Genomic DNA, 15,391 nt, shown 5'->3' with positions numbered 1-15,391 from the left:
TCAAAGCTTTCAGAGTAGGACTGAAAAAAAAAAAGCTGATGGGTTCAGTCAGTCTGATATTTGATAGAGCAGTTTCAGTTGCATGCTGTGGGTGGAACTCTGATTACAAAGGGTTGAAGAGAGAATGTGGAATGACGATCTAAGAGCTGTAAGGAACCATAAATCTCAACTAGTCCAACCTATTTGTTTTACAGTTGAGGAAACTGAGGTCTTTCAGTTAACAAGCATTTAATAAATGCTTGGAGGTTCTTAATAAGAACCTATTATGTGCCAAGCACTGTTCTAAGAACTGGGGATACAATGAAAGGCAAAAGACAGCCACCATTCTAAAGGTTCTCACAGCCTAATGGGGGAGATGACACGCAAACAACTAGGTACAAACAAGACATATAAAGGTTAAATTGGAGATAATCAACAGAGGGAAAGCACCTGCATAAAGAGGTATTGGCAGAGGCTTCTTGCAGAAGCTGTCAAACAGATATTTGAAAGAAGCCAAGGAATCTACAAGGCTGAGATGAGGGAGGGAGGTTCAGGCAGAGGGGGCAGCAAGTAAAGATACCCAGAGTAGAGAGATGGAGCATTTAGTGCTAGCAACAGCAAGGATCAAGTCATTAGATCTCAGAGGATGTGGGGAAGGAAGATGTAAGAAGAATAGAAAGGTAAGTGTTGAGGCACTGAATAGAGGCATTTTCTTTCAAGAAGTTTTGCAGGGAAGAGAAAGATGGGATAATATCGGAATGTGATAGAAGGGTCAAGGAAAGGATTTTTTTGGGGGGCGGTTTTTTGTTTTTAAGAATTAGAGATATCTGAATGTATTTGGAAGCAAATCGGAAAGAATCATTGATAAGGAAGAGATGTCAGATCCTTGAAAGAGTGGGTGACTACTGTAACAATATTCTGCAAAAAGCAGGCAGGAAGGGCATCAAGGGCATCAAGGGCATAGAGAGATGAACTTGTTTCTTTTTGTTTTGAGCATCAGGTCCATACTTTTGGCATCTGAGTCAAACTGTTATCTAGGCCTCACCAGTGTTCTCTTGTGGAAGGTCTTTTTCTTGTAGGCCAGTTGCTGGCTTTTTCTTTTGTATCTCTGAGTCTAAATTATAGACATGTATATAAAGCCACATGTACATATATGACACATGTTATAGGTACACAATACAATCTAGCATGTATCATGCATATAGGCATAGAATATATTTACATAAATGAATATATGTATGTGTGTATATAGATATAGCTATAGAACGCTTGGTGTATGGGGCAAGATACACAAATATAAATTAATATATATGTGTGTATGTATGTATATATATACAAATCACAGATCTGTTGATTTACTTTAATAAGGTTAAGATTAAAATTGATGATCTATGTATGTTATAGAACCAATATTCTATAGTAACTAAAATAGTTTACATTTATAGAGCTTTATGTTATCTCATTTGGCCCTTATAATCCTTTAAAATAAGTAATGTGGATTCAATGAATATAGATACATATATATTTTTCAAATGCCTGCTATGTGCAAGCACTGGGAATAAAACAATAAAAAGTGAAATGATCCCGGGGAATAAAACAATTAGTTCATTTTATAAGTGGGGAAGCAGTCCTATAACAATTGTGACATGTCCATAGTCGAAGATTTTAAGTGGCAGCAGTGAACCCAGATCTTCTGATTCCAAATCTAGTACCTTCCATTATGTTACCTATGAGAGTTGAGGGCAGAGGAACACAGACAGAATTACACAACAGAGATGAACCTTAGAGGCTCTAGCTATATTTAGTTTGGGAAAGAGCAGATTTGCAGCAGTTCATTTGGTGCTGGCATATGTATATTAGACTGCCCCACAATACAAACATTCCAAAACACACACATACATTTTACTGATAACTTGTTTTTATATTACCTATACTTCCTATGCTATCCCTTCCCCCTAACCCCAAATCTGTCTCTTACAAAAAGAAGTTTAAAAAGGTGAATATTTAAAAGTTCAGCAAAACTAACAAATTGAAAGAAATGGAACTTCTATTACATGTTCTATCCCTATAGACCCACACGTCTTCTTGGGGGTGAAGTTTGATTGTTAAAATTTTTCAGCATTTTGTTTTTACAGTTTTGTTGTTCTTCCCATTTACACCATCTTAGTCATGGCATACATAAATTGTTTTCTTGAATCTCCTTCATTATGCTTCAGTTAATATATCTTCCCATGCTTATTCATCTTGTTCATAATTTTTTTTTTACAACACAGGGATATTCCATAGCATTTGTGGGCCACAATTTGTTTAGCCATTCCTCAACCAGTGGCTGTCTACTTTATTTCTAATCCTTTGATAACACAGAAGGTGGTGCTATAAAAATCTAGTGTGTGGTTTGTATCTCCTCTATTTTTTTTTCTTTTGTGGGGCGATGGGGGTTAAGTGACTTGCCCAGGGTCACACAGCTAGTAAGTGTCAAGTGTCTGAGGCTGGATTTGAACTCAGGCCCTTCTGAATCCAGGGCCAGTGCTCTATCTACTGCGGCACTTAGCTGCCCCCATCTCCTCTATATTTTAATTAAACCTGTGGTGAAGTGTTTAGAAGAGTAAAGAAGTGAATAACCAATTAAGGCCAACACAAGGAAAATTGGCTCAGCTGCAATGATCTGGGGTTCTCTTCCTGTTTTCTTCTTTTGTTTTATGTGGTCCTGAATTTTGAATGTCTGGAGGAGTCAAAATGTGTTTATGTTTCTCTGAGTGAGGGAACTATGAGGTACTGTGATGCCCAGTCAGGTCTTCTGCTGTTCCAGAGCTAGCACATTTCAAACAATAAAAAGAAGATCTAAATGTGATTTAGTTTGAATCCCTTGTGATACCCCCCTGCTAAACTTAATCTCTCTTTACTGGCAAAGACTATCCAGCAATAATCACTTTACTACTGTCTTAAAACAGAGAATACCAAACATAATGTTAATCTTCTCTTTATGACTCAGGATCATTGTTATGGACATCATTTATTATATTGGACAATAATATAATAGTTTTCTGCCTTTTTTTTTTTAGTGAGGCAATTGGGGTTAAGTGACTTGCCCAGGGTCACACAGCTAGTAAATGTAAAGTGTCTGAGGTCAGATTTGAACTCAGGTACTCCTGACTCCAGGGCTGGTGCTCTATCCACTGTGCCATCTAGCTGCCCCTGCTTTTTTCATTCTTAATGGGGTTTTAGCTGTCTTTTCTAAAGTTAGTATTATATTTGCCCCATTCAATTTCACCCCATTTAAGTTGCTTTTTATAATCTTTCATGACCTGAAAATTAAGTAATTGAGTCCATTGGAATCTATCAAATATAAGAAATGAGCATAAAATGAAGGAGCAAATTCTGATTAAAGCTGTGAAAACTTTCTTCAGTATAAAAAAGTACAGGAAAAAAAAAGTACAGGAACTTTAATGCTCATGGTGTTACCAAGCCTTGCTTGGGTTGCTAAAAGCATAATCTCCACAGAAATGACAGAAATACATAGTTACCATGGTACGTGAGTGTATACCATTATGATTTTATCATACAAGGTCACAATGAGACAAAGCAAGCAGATTCTCACAGTCACATGGATCCTACACTCCTCAGAACAGAACTGATACCAGATTAGGAGGAACAGCTGAGTCTATAAGTGGAGGTGAAGTAGCTAAGTTGGCAGTAATGGCTCTAGACTCAGTTACACGTAGCTCTTAAGAGCGCCGTTATGAGCCTTTTTTTGGGCAAAGTTAATGTTTATACTCATGTAGTGACTCATCATTAATTTACCTTCTGTTCTATGAATCCAAATTCTTAGGAGGCAAGTACAGGAAAATTGGCTGGTAGTTGAGGAACCTTGTGTTAGTTAGGAAGTGCCAAAAACATAAATACAGTAGTAGAATTTGTAGAGTCTGGAGACTGTTGGGGCCTGCTGCTCCAGAGCAATCGTGTTCTGTCTCTCCTTGCCTTTGTATGAAGAGTTAGACAGCATTTCTTTACCTGTTCATGTATGCACTCCTTTTACCCTTCACATTGGGGTGTTTGATAGCAAATATTAAATTAGTCCGGGGCAAGAATAACCTTTGGGTCTGGAATTATATCCCAAATTTAAGGTACTATTAGTGTTTAGTTATTATGAATTGTTGGCTGTTCATTACAACCTTAAAATATATTTGAAGGATGGATAAAAAGGGAAAGATAAAAGATGGACATTGAGAATTTCAGATTAAAGGGACTGTATTTTGAATTTTTAAATGATTTTAATGTCTTTTTTGTACATTACCATGGTTTTCTCCAATATCCCCTCCCAGAGAGCCACCCCATATAACAAATAGTATTTTTTGTTTTGTTTTGTTTGCTGGGTAATGGGGGTTAAGTGACTTTCCCAGGGTCACACAGCTAGTAAGTGTCAAGTGTCTGAGGCTGAATTTGAACTCAGGTCCTCCTGAATCCAGGGCCAATGCTCTATCCACTGCACCACCTAGCTGCCCCCAACAAATAGTATTTTTAAGACAAAAAAAAGATAGAGGAAAAAAACTGATCAACACATTAGAAAAGTCTAAAAATATGTGCAACATTTGTTGACCTACTACCTCTGCACAGAGATGGTGTAGGAATGTCTTCTCATATCTCATCTTTTTTTTTTTTTTTTTGGTGAGGCAATTGGGGTTAAGTGACTTGCCCAGGGTCACACAGCTAGTAAGTATTAAGTGTCTGAGGCCAGATTTGAACTCAGGTCCTCCTGAATCCAGGGCTGGTGCTCTATCCACTGCGCCATCTAGTTGCCCCCATATCTCATCTTTTGATCCATGCTTCTTTATAATTTTGTAACATTCACATTTGATTTTTTTGCATGTGTGATTGTTCTGTTTACATTGTTATCATTATGCATATTGTTTTCTTGGTGCAGTTTATTTCACTTTACATCAGTTTATGTAGATTTTCCCACAATTCTTTGTATTTATCGCATTTATTTCTTACAGTATAGTAGAATTCTTTGACATTCATCATTCCAGTTTATTTAGCCACTTCCCAGTTTAATTCTTTGTTATCATAAAAAGTTCTGTTACAAATATTTTATTGTATATAGAAATTTTCTTCCTAGCTAGCAATAGCCTCCTTGAGGTATAAGCTTAGCAATAGAATCTATGAGTCAAAGGATATGGACAGTTTAGTCACTTTATTTACATAATTCCTAACTGGTTGTACTGATTTACAGCTTCATTAGCAGTGTACCAGTGTGCTTATCTTCCCAGAACTTCTTCAACTTCCACCTTTTGTCATCTTTGCCAATTTGCAGGTTATGACATCTCAGGATGGTTTAGATTTGTATTTATTTTTCTTATTATTTATTAGTGATTTGGAGCATTGTTACATGTGATTGTCAATACTTTCCATTTTTACATTTCTTTTTTTGAGAATTGTTTCTTTATATCCTGTTGGGGGATGCATATATGTATGTGTATACTTATATACAGTATATAACAACACATGTATATAATATATGCATATGTGTAGCTATATAATGCATGTATATATTTATATATTGTTTGTATAACTTAGATACTAAAACTCTTGTCAGAAAAATTTGATATACATATGTGTTTTTTTCCTTTTTGACCACTTCACTTCTTATCCTAAGTGCATTAACTTTGTCTTTACAGAAGCTTTTCAGCTTCATGTAATCAAAATGACCTATTTTATCTTTTGTAATTGTCTCTATCATTTGGTTATGAATACATTCTCCTACCCATAGCTCTGAAAGTTTTTTGATCTGCTTCTCTTCTAATTAGTGAGGCAATTGGGATTAAGTGACTTGCCCAGGGTCACACAGCTAGTAAGTGTTAAGTGTCTGAGGCCGGATTTGAACTCAGGTACTCCTGACTCCAGGGCCAGTGCTCTATCCACTGCGCCACCTAGCTGCCCCCCAAAATAGTATGATTTTTAATACTAAGATCATGTATCCATTTAGAATATCCTGTATAAGTGTAAGTATGTGGTTTAAGGCTCATTTCTTCTACCAGACTGCTTTCCAGTTTTCCCAGCAGTTTTTAATCAAACAAGCAATTCTTTAACTACTAATTTGCATTTTCTGGTTATGTCCACTGGGTTACTGAATTCCATTGTTTCAGATTCTCCCTTGCTAGTCTGTTCTATTGTTCTACCTCTCAGTTTTTAAATTAATACTAGATAATTTTGAGAGGTAGATCAGTGGAACATAAAAAGAAGTTAGAATTGTAGAAAATTGAGAATGGGGGGAAGATTAGTTACATTTAGGACACATTAAGTTTAAGATGCTATTGAAATATCCAGGTATTTAAGTCTAATGATTAGTTGAAAATATGTCTGTAGGTACAACTATTCTCTTTATAAAATAGTAATTTGAGTTAATTTCCCATTCTGCATTTAAGCCTGGTCTCTTCCAGCCAGCATTGTTAAACTATGTTTTCATGGCAAAGACATTGAGATTGCCAGCCACTTTACAAAAAAACATCTATGTTTCATATCAGTTTTGTTTGGTAGTTGAGCACCAGGCAGATGTTCTCTTGTTCCTTCAGTCTGGCTTTAATGCTTTTTTAAAAAGTGTAACTAAGAAATTTGATGCCTTGTATTTACATCATTGATGAAATGTTTTGATGCAATTACCTCTTTGATTTGAAATTCATGCTCCCAGTACAAGAGAAATGATAAAAGGTTAAAGGCTAGACAGAACCATAATGGGCTTAAAATTTCTCCCAGAAAAAAAGATCACATTTTATATCAATTGTTTTTTACATTATTTTATTAGTGGCTTGCTTTCAAATAGAGAACAGTCTTCTACATGCTATTAAATATACTAGAATTCTCACTACACTTAGATCTGCTTTATATATCTTTAGTTCAGGGATTAACCAAGAGTGAAGAACTGAGTCAAAGGCTTTGCAAGAAGCAATAAATATAGAATAAATGTTATAGTGTTTGGGGGCAGCTTATTAAATAATTGCCAAATTGAACATGAGCTGCTCTATAAAATATTTTGACTTTTGGCACACACCGTTTGCTTTTCAGCTAATATATTGTTTTCTTATGTTTCGAAGAATCAGATCTGAAAGTTGGAAGTGACCTTGGAAGCTGTCTAGACCAGCCAATACAACAAAGGAATCCCCACTATAACACACCTGACAGGAGGTTATCTGGCCTCTGCTTGAAGACTTCCAAGAAAGCGGAATGTTCCTCCTCTCAACACAACCCACTACAGTTTTTCTAGATTTTTTTTAGTGATGCAAGCTGCAAATTCTCTGAATAAATACGTAATTGCTCTATATTTGGAGGGATCCCTGGTATGTGAAGAAACCTTCATGTGATGCCTTCTGAAGTAAATTCTCTACCTCTTCCTCTTGAAGAACAAAGGCAAGCCCTTTCTGTCTCTTGATTCCTCTTCTCAAGTCATTAAGTACTAGTTCAGGCCTTTGTCACTTCTTGCCTAGATTATTGCTACACCTTCCTAATTGATCTCCCGACCACAAGTCTCCAGGCCATTCTACACACTGCTCCAAAGTGATTTTCCTTAAGCAGAGAAGTGCCCACATCACACCCCTACTCAATAAATTCCAGTTTTTCTATTGCCTCTAGAATCAACTATAAATCCCTGTTTCGCCATTAAAGCCCTTCACAGCTGTACCTCAACTATCTTTTATAATTTCCTTGCACATTATTACTCTTCCAGCGCTTTGACCATCAAACTGACCTTCTCTGAATTCCTCACAAAAGATACACGTTTGTCTTTGCACTGGCTATCCTCTGTGCTTGGAATTCCTTCTTTCCCTTTCTCTACCTCGTAGTATCCCTTGCTTCCTTCCAGCTTAAGAACCACTTTATATGAGGGCAGCTAGGAGGTACAGTGGATAAAGCACCAGCCTAAGATTCAGAAGGACCTGAGTTCAAATCCACCCTTAGACACTTGACACTTACTAGCTGTGTGACCCTGAGCAAGTCACTTAACCCTCATTGCCCCGCAAAAAAAAACACAAAAAAATACTTTATACATGAAGCCTTTTCTAATGCTCCCACCTAATAGCACCCAACATCTCAAACCCACATTTATGTACTTTGTATTTATTTGTACTAATTCCCTTTATATTCTACATATGCTTTTGTATGTCCTTGTTGTTGCTTCTGTTCTACTATAAAATCCTTGCCAGTAGGAATTATTTCATTTATTGTATTTGTATTTCCAGTGCCAAAGAGTAAGTACTTAGCATATAGTAGTCATTTAAAAATATTTTGGGATTAATTTCTCTATAGCCTTGCCAGCCACCTTACTGCTCACACCAGAAACTATGCCTTGGAGGTCTCAACCCCTTTGTATCTGGAATTTCTGCTCTAAATCCTATGCCCCATCCTGATTGTTGTACTTGTCTCTACTCTTCCACATAGCCATGGTTATGCTTTGATTAATCTCCTACCCTCAGGCTATCTCCACAAGCTTTGTCTATGGCTTGATTGACTTGTATTCTTGTGTTGCACTTCTTGCAACCATATATATGTCCAGAACTATTGTAAATCTTCCTTCTCCAAGATTTTTCATTCTCCCCTGAATTCTTTGCTTCTTAAGACCACTGTAGTAGGTTTAAAAAAATGACATTGAGGGGGCAGCTAGGTGGCACAGTGGATAAAGCACCTGAGTTCAAATCTGGTCTCAGACACTTGACACTTACTAATTGTGTGACCCTGGGTGAGTCACTTAACCCTCACTGCCCCTGCAAAAACAAAAAACAAAACAAAACAAAAATTGACATTGAATTGCTTATTTTGTATGGCCTTAACCTTTTCACTTTCAATTTTAATTGTGCAGTAAGGGAATCTGGAATTTGTTATATTTTTATTTTTTAGAATCTGTCTTATATTTCTTTTTTGTTGTCTTTAATTGGGTAAGATAGGATGCCTTTTACCAGTGAGATATTGACATAATTTTTCAATTCCTTTCCAGCTAAAATTAACATCTATGAGCTCAGGGCTGCCCACCTCCTGACACACAATATAAAACAGGGTAGAGACACTTCTGTCTTGTACGAGGGTCACTTTCCCTTGTAAGACCCTTCATAAACTGTTTACCTTATTATATTTGACTCCTTGCTTTTTCAGACCTGTAGTATATAATAGATCCCTCCTGTTTAATATGATTCCCTATCTTGGGCTTTCTTGGAATGTCCTAGCTCTTATTGCTACCCACACTCTAGTGTGAAACCATTTGTGTAGATTTTACTTATGTGTCATTGTTTCCCCAATATTTGGTACCCTTTTACTTCTCTCTCCCCTCCCCCAGTGCTCTCAAAGGTCTGTTGATTGTTCAGGGCTTCATAGGTATATTCCCTGTAGTTTAAACCTCTTTATGCTTTTTCTCTTCTACCAGCAGTCATATTGGAAAGATTCATATAATAACTATAGCAAGGGTATTTTCATCCTAAGGGAGAGCAATGCTTTGTTTCCTAAGAATTAAGCTCTAATTCAAAACATCAGAACAGACTAATGGGAAGGATATTTTGATTAAGAAGGCCTTCCTGCAACTCAATAAATAACATCATTAAAATAGTCACTTAAAAGAACTTTAAATTATTTTTTATGGGACTATTGAAGAAGTGTGGTATGGTAGATGGGTCAGTCAATTTAGGAGTTAGGATTATTTGAATTCAAATCTCTTCTGAGACATTTAAATAGCCTTGCAGTCCTGGACAAGTCACTTAACCTTACTTAGCTTTAGTGTCATTATCTATAAAATAGGGTTGTTGTGAGGATCAAATGAGATAATATATGAAAAGTGCTTTACAACCTTTAAATTTATATACATGTATATATATATATATATATATACACACATGCATATATGTCAGCTATTATTATTATTATTATTTAACAAAAGTCTGACAATAGTTTGTTTACAATAGTTTGGCCCTCTTAGACCCCTATGAAGCTCTAAGGATCTCTTAATAAAATTTACTTATCTATGCACACCTGGACCTCACCTTCAGCAATATATTCATCATGGTCAGTCATCCCTGATTACTCAAGTGAGCTCCCAGACTTTGATCTATTAGAACCAGTGGCAGAAGTGACCTGTTAGGAGCCCCTATAACCAAACTCCAACAATATCTAATAGATTTATTGTAAGGCTTCTTATATATCTTTAAAAAAAAACTTAAGGAATAAACCCCTCAATTTATAATTTTCCCTGAGAAAAATATATTATGCATATCATAGATAAACCAATTTCTATCTAATGACGGGTTCAAATGTGGGCATACTAAAGACAGAGAAATCATTTGTAATACAGAATCCTCATTTTTTAAAAACTGTACCTTATTCTATATTGCTGGTATTTTTGTGGTTCTTTTGGTATAAAAGTTTGGTTCTAAACAGAACCTGGGTCAAATAGTGGTCTCTGCCTTCCCTCAGCCTGGACTTAAGAAGTCTCTTAACCAACAAATAATAATACAGCTGTTTAGATATTTTAAATTTACATATCAACCATTCCTTTACAGTATAAATCACCTCCATAAATCAATTACTATAAGTGATGAGCTGATGACTGTATTTTTTGTAAATTTTGGTAGTTAAAGTCTAAATGTATATATATATATATTTTTTTTTTTTGCAGGGCAATGGGGGTTAAGTGACTTGCCCAGGGTCACACAGCTAGTAAGTGTCAAGTGTCTGAGGCTGGATTTGAACTCAGGTACTCTTGAATCCAGGGCTGGTGCTCTATCCACTGTGCCACCTAGCTGCCCCTCTAAATGTATTTTCAAAGCAGCTATAAAATGTGCTATCCTCGTCGCTTGAAGTTTTTATCAAAAGGGTAAAAAAAGATCATTTATCATATCCTGCCAGGTGAAAAGACTATTTATATATATTTTAAAATAAACACTTAAATTTAGAGCTTTGATTTCCAAATTCTCTCTTTCTCTCCCTTCTCCCCTCCCTGAGGTGGTAAGCAATTATATATGTTATACATGTGCAATTATGTAAAACATTTCCATATTAGTTATTTTGTATAAGAAGACTCAAATAAAAGGTAAAAAATGAAAGTGAAAAATAGCATGCTTCAGTCTGTGTTCAATCAATATCAGTTCTTTCTTTGGAGGTCAGAGCCTATGTTTCATCAATAGTTTTTTTTGGTATTGTCTTGGATCATGATATTGTTGAGAATAGTTAAGTCATTCACAATTCTTCATCAAATAATATTTCTGTCTCTGTGCCCAGTGTTCTCTAGGTTCTGCTCCCTTCACTATACATCAGTTCATACAAGTCTTTCCAGGTCTTTCTGAAAGCATTCTGTTGTCATTTCTTATATATAGCACAATAACATTCCATCACCATCATATACCACAGCTTGTTTAGCCATTCCCCAATTGATGGGCATTCCTTTGATTTCCAATTCTTAGCCACCACAAAAAGAACTGCTATAAATATTTTTGTACAAACATGTCCTTTCTTTCTTTCTTTCTTTCTTTCTTTCTTTCTTTCTTTCTTTCTTTCTTTCTTTCTTTCTTTCTTTCTTTCTTTCTTTCTTTCTTTCTTTCTTTCTTTCTTTCACTACCTTTGGGATATAAACCTAGCAGTGGTATTGCTGGATCAAAGGGTATGCACAGTTTTATAGCCCTTTGGGCATATGAACAGACTATTTTTAGGTTTTAAACACTTTAGAAGGAACATAGCTCTTTCAAACATTGGAGCACTACTATGTAAATTTCAAACCATTTAAAGAATTCCATTTTTCTGAAAGAGGGAAAATTTTCCCCAAAGTACGTTTCAGCCAGTGAGCTTTCACATTCAGAGTATTTTACTCACCTGAATGGATTGAGCCAAATTTTTGTCAACCTGCTGAACTATCCAATTACCTTGTCTGCTGATTACAGATTTGTGACATTAGGAATTTTCAACTTGTCCAATTCTAACAATAAGAATGATTCCAGCTGGGTTCATTCTAAAAGGCCTTGTGGATCTTTAATAGGCACAGTAGTCATGAGGGGAAAAAATATGGAAAACAAAGAGCATGATGAGGGTAATGTGCTTATTTAACTTAAGCTTGTTAGTCAGTTGTTTTTCCATTATGATGTATATAGTGATGCAAGGACAAAGGCATTTAAAGTTTAATCCTATCTTGGATCACTCACCATTTTCTTCTTGAAGGAGAAGAGAGCTGTATATTTCTCTGGATACTTTTCTTTGCGTATTGATTCATGTTTTACATGAAATGTCGTAGAGAGAACAGATTATCATCTGTTCTTTTTTTTTAACCAGTTATTGATTACTCAAGGGTAAGGCCAACCCTGAGTAGGGGTGTAAAGCTTTGAGGGCTTTGCCCTGAAGAAGGCAAAATCACTAGAAGTGATTTATTATCTCCAGATCAAATCCCAGACTTAAACTGGTATGTAATTTTGTAAACTTTCTTATAATTATCTGTTATACTTAGAAGTGAAAGATACTTGAAAATCAATCCAACAGTTTTCTTCCTTCTTTTAGAGCGGGTTTACTCAACTTTTGGCCTATGAAAAGGTTGTATTGACTAAATTTCTATTTTTTCTTGACTTTATAAGTCCTATATATATATAATATACATAGAAATGCAGTGAATTGTTGAAATGTGCTGGTTAAGGGGAACAAATATACTTATTATGTATGCATATAATACAAACACATACTGTTAAGGCTTATACCTTATATACAACTTATACCCTAATTTTTTCTCAACAATTACCAATGACCTTTTAGTTGTTAAATCAAATTATCTTTTTCTCAGTGTTATCTACCTTAATTATCTACCTCAACTGCTTGGTAGCTTTCTACACAGTTGACTAACACCTCCTGTAAGATAAGACAATAAATATTAAAAAATCATTAAATGACAACAGTTTGCAGAGCATTTTGCTAAATGATGAAGGAAAAAGGGGATTTAAGAGAGGAATTCATGCTTTACATTAGATATGGACCTTAATCTTAAGGAGCTCACAGTCCCCCCTTCCTACAATGGATGAGTATACCATGTTCACAAGAAAAATCTGATAAAGTAGTAGGGCAGTCCTGTATTTAATTTATTGGAAATAAGAATACACAGGAGGGGAGAGTTCCTAGACAAGAGGGAGAGAGAACCATCATGGAAGTGTTTTCCCAAAATGCCCAGAGCTATGAAAGAGAAAGTTACAGTTAATTTAATATAATTTCCAAAAACAACAACAAAAAAGAACTTATATTAGGAAACCCATATGGGAAATAAGTCAGTAGTAGAGTTAACGGTCCAAATAGGAGTGGTTGAAGATCTCTGTTCACTAAAACTCTCACCCTAAAACTACTACAACAAAACAGTTAATTTGGTCAATCGGGGGAAACTATGGTTTCAACATAGTACCTGAAAAAATCTCTTAAAATATCCATGTAGATAAAGCAGAGATGAGATCTGAAATAAAATATAGTTATAGCCAGGATCCTGGAATTCTGCCTTAGGTACACAGCAAGAGAAAGGGTTTGAAAAGTTATATATTACAGGCAGATTTTAAATTTTACTGAATGTCTTCTATACACACACAGCACATATAAATATATATAAAATATTATATATTAAGATAATATTGTCATGTTTACTATTTTTCCCATTCCTGTGATGAATTATGGTAATAGTCTGTCTTATGTCATACCTGTTACATCTGCCCAGAGTAGGATGGATATATTTAAACAATTAGAAAATTTTTAGGTAGGGGGAAGGGTAATCTTTACCTGAGGCTAGAAGGAAAAGGATCAAAGTTTGAGAAAAGAACAATTATAACTTGCAAGATCAGGTCTGGTTTGTTATTGGATTCCAATATCCAAGGCACTGAGGCAAGCAGGTAAACTAGTTGCCAATCATAAAATTCAGGGCCAGGGGGCAGCTAGATGGCACAGTGGTTAAGCACCGGCCCTGGATTCAGGAGTACCTGAGTTCAAATCCGGCCTCAGACACTTGACACTTACTAGCTGTGTGACCGTGGGAAAGTCACTTTACCTCTGTTGCCTGCAAAAAAAAAAAAAATTATAAAAAAAAAAAATTCAGGGCCAAAGGAATCTATAGGAGATCAGTAAGCCAAAGTGGAGTATCAGGGATTTAATGTTGATTGCCCAAAGTTTAAATCTTTTATTATTATTATTATTATTATTATTATTATTATGTGGCTTATATGCCCCATTCACAACTGGTACTCATGTACCCATGAGGTCACAGATGGTACCTATGAAACCTGCATCTATATTATTGCACACCCATGCCCAACCCATGCTGAGGTGGGCATCCATGTAACACCAATCTTCAATTTTAGGCATAAATACTATTTGGTTATAACTAATGCTTACCTTAATATAAGCAGCTATTTGAATGATACCCATAATTTTATTTTTTCTTTATGTTGTTTTTCAGATCTGGAGAACAAAACCATATTTACTTTAAAATTATCTAGGTAATAAACCATCTTTTCAATTTAATTCAATGAACATTTATTAAATATTCACAATGCACATGCAAGGCAATAGTTACTATGTATAAGAAATGTCGTTCTAGGTATTTTGAAACAGTTTATAGACTATAGGAAATAATTGGTCTTCTGAAGTTCTGAAAAAATGTTCTGATGTTTTAGTGAATTTGTCATAGCTGAAGATCATCATTTGATAATTCTTTGATAACTATTATTGGTATATTTAAGTTTTTTATTTTGAGCAATAAATTTTGGTACTTTTTTTGTAAATAGTTTTAAATTTCTATTTGGTTATTAGATTCCCTAGAATATAGTTTGAATCAGTATTTCCTCAATATTCAAACATATCTTTTTTATTAATTGTCAGATCTACTTTCTCAATTCAACATATATTTATTTAATATCTAGTAATTGCAATATACCATTCTAGGTATTCTAGGGCAGGGCTTCTTAAACTTTTTCCACTCGAGACCCCTTTTTACCCAAGAATTTTTACAAGACCCCAGGTATATTGGTATATAAAATAAGTATATAAATCAAACATTTACTGCAAAGTTTTTCATGATTCCCACATTTAGTTACTTGACTCTATATAGGGTCCTGACCCACAGTTTAAGAAGCTTTGTTCTAGGGCACAGGAAATGAATATGTTATGCTCCCTGTTCTGAAGGAATCATAAGATAATTAGATAGATAATTATGCAACAAATTAACCACTGGTGAATGCTTAAGAGAAATACAAAGTCCTATGAAAGATTTAAAGAGGGAGAGAATATAACATTTTGAATTGGATGAATAAACTTTGAGATCATCTTCAACACCTTCATTTTAAAGATATAAAAGAATTATACACCTACTTTATTGTTTCTTTTTGTAGCCAGTCAGTCAATACTTGTTAAATGCCTGCTATGTGCCAGGCACTATGCT

The sequence above is a fragment of the Dromiciops gliroides genome, chromosome 1 (assembly GCF_019393635.1).
Source record: "Dromiciops gliroides isolate mDroGli1 chromosome 1, mDroGli1.pri, whole genome shotgun sequence".
Lineage (NCBI taxonomy): Eukaryota > Metazoa > Chordata > Mammalia > Microbiotheria > Microbiotheriidae > Dromiciops > Dromiciops gliroides.
The sequence above is the reverse complement of the archived record's forward strand: the minus strand, read 5'-3'. Positions refer to the sequence as shown.